Below are 3,057 nucleotides of genomic sequence, written 5' to 3'. Positions count from 1 at the left end.
TTTTAATGCATTTTCATCATTTCAGTTTGGGAGGTTGCTCTTGTGTATTCTGTATTAACATGACATAAAGATCTCAATTTTTGGACGCACCAAAAGATAGAGGAGTCTCATTCTAGCAGCTTACATGGTTTACTCATGGCCCATACAATGGTTGTGTATATAGCCATCAATTTGGGTTAGGCCCGCCGGGTTGGCTTGCCCCGTCAAGTAATTTAGGTGGGTTGGATTGAAATTTTATCAATCCATTTTAAGATGGGTTCAAATGGGTTGGCCTGCCTAGGCCCGCGACGGGCTTGGGTTGGCCCGCGGGTTGAGAAAGTTTATTTATTTATTTTAAATTTTAAAATTAAAGTAAAAAAACTCAATGAATTAGTAGGTTTAATCCATTCAAATTTAAAAATTATAATTCAAACTTAAAAATTTCAACTTAATCAATTTAAATTATAATTCAAACTTAAAATTTTTAATATATTTTTTATTTTTGAACAGGCCCGCGGGTTGGCCCGCCTAACCCGCGGCCTGCCTTGAGTTGGATTGGGTTGGAGATTTTCCAACCCGCCAAGTTGGTGGGTTGGCCCGCCCCGCCCCGCCATATGATGAGGCCGCCATGGGTTGACCCGCCCCGCCATGGGTTGGCCCGTTTGACAGCTCTAGTTGTGTACCATATTTGGAAGCAAAGCACACATCGAAGCACAAACAAAACTTCCATTCCCCTACACGGCTAGTCTGTGTCAACCAACACGGTTGTGTTTGGCCTTCCAGGGTTCACCATAGGCAAGCCGTAGTGGCCCACATGGTTGTGGCACACCGTGCCTTATTTATGATTTGGAAATTCGGTCAATTCTATTAGCCATCTTGAATTTTCAAGAAATCCTATTAGGGTTCCCCTATTTCATAGGAAACTTTATCGAAGTTTTAAAGCTATAAATGGAAGCAAAGAACAACGACTAGAGAGACATCGAGGATCATCAAGGGTGATTGGCGAGATCAAGGGGATCTGCCGATCCCGTGATAAGGGATTAAGGGGAAGGCTACATCGAAGGCAAGGAGCTATAATGTCGATGTTTGGTATCTCTGAGTAATTTTCTTATTCTAGGATTAGAAAGTAATTTGATATTTTGTTAGATGAAATAAATGTATTGATCCTCTTTTTATTTATGATGCATATGAATTTTGATCAGTTTTAGTTATTTCTCTTCATCCATCGTTTGTTGTTGGATTCGACTTAGATAGTGACTTCGTCGAGATAGATCGAGTGGTGAACTCTAGATGTAATCATTGTATATAAATATACGATTGGATCAATAGAGATTAGGAGTCGCACTTATCAGCGAACTCTAATCTTCGATCTCTAAAATCGATTTGAAGGTTCCTATCATGGAGTAGGGGTAGTATCTAGCGGATCATTGAGCTCTATTGATAAGAATTTTCCTGAAAGTGACCCTAGCATGACTACCTCAAAAGTGGTTAACCCTATCATAGAGTAAGGGTAACATCGAGCGGATCGTGAAGCTATAACAATCAGAGTTTCCTTAAAAGTGATCCTAGCACGACTACCACAAAGGTGGGTTGATTGTCGCAAGGTTTCATGATTCATCAAAAAGCTTAAAGGGTCTATCCTAATCTACTTTGTGAGTTATGATTAGGATAGACACATCAGTATTTTTGTGCTTCTCTGTATCCCATAGACACATCTGATTACATTTGAATGAATCCCTTAATGATCATACATTGAGATAAAAGATATTGCATTCAACATACTGATGGTGAAATTGAAACTCTAGAATCGCCTTCCAAACTAGCTCTTTCATCATTCTTGTTTCTCTTTCAATAACACACCTTTCCTCGATTCTCTAGATAATCTACTTCACAAATACTTTGGTACTCAACAACATAGTCTGAAAGGATGATATTTTTTTATTACTTGATGACATCGTGCACTTACGGTATGATCAACACACATTAAGTTTTTGATTTTGTTATGAGGGACTGTGCCTTTGTTGATATCAAATCTTATTTGTGATTTGATTAATTAAAATTTTCTTTCTTTTTACTATTATTTATTTATTTATTTATTTTCTCTTTTTATCGAAAAAGATTTTCCCTTTATTTCATTTTTTGTTTTTCTTTTCTTTTCCATTGCATTCGAAGATGGATGCTTTTGCTCAAATGGTTAATCAATTTTATGTTAAAACTTTTTTTTAACGATTCTTATGAAATTTGTAGTGAAATATGACATACATCTGCTATGTGTCTGACAATGCTGGCATCTTTGGACGCCATCTACAACCACAACCAGTGGCCATAAGATAATCCATATCTTCACATCTATAACCCTGATTTGATGAACCCTCTAAATTTCTTTTGCAAGAACTATTAGGATACCAACTACCATCGAAATTTCATCAAGTAGTAAATCTGACTTGGAAACTTTAATAGAGAATTTTATCACGATTCAAACTAAATAGGATGAGAAATTTGTGCAACAAACGAATAAATTCAAACAGACCTCAGGTATGCTCAATGACTCAATTGACTATACTAAGATGTTGGAAAGTCAATCTTCGTAGGATGATAGTTCCTCTCCAAGAGCTCCAGATGGATTTCTAGATCAACCCGACATGATTCCGATTGAACATTATGATTCTTTGAGGATTAGTAAAACTTTGGAGGATCTTGAGGAGAGCGAGGAGGATGACGATGGTGCATGAAATGTAGAGATTATAGATTTTATCATTCCACTAAATTTGTCATATTAGAGATGGATCCTCGGACTCCTGACATTTTAAAAGTCTTTTCTAGCCGCCGCTAAAGCTGTAATAAATGTTTAGCCCTCATTAGCAAATGGCGAAGGTAAAATTGAACTTGAACTATCCAAGACCACTAATCAAATTTTTGTGGAGGATGTCTATTGCAGAGTACATTGTTTACAATAGGAGATAAAAGAAAATTGTCATGGACTTCCCCTTGACGACCCCTTAAAGTTGAGCGTATTCGACCGAGGACTGAGAGATGGATCTAGCAAGTGCCTTGTGTTAGATTTGAGAGGTGTCCTAA

Source organism: Curcuma longa, chromosome 5 (assembly GCF_044706935.1).
Source record: "Curcuma longa cultivar G26 ecotype Majalengka, Jawa Barat chromosome 5, ITB_CL_G26_1.1, whole genome shotgun sequence".
Lineage (NCBI taxonomy): Eukaryota > Viridiplantae > Streptophyta > Magnoliopsida > Zingiberales > Zingiberaceae > Curcuma > Curcuma longa.
The sequence above is the reverse complement of the archived record's forward strand: the minus strand, read 5'-3'. Positions refer to the sequence as shown.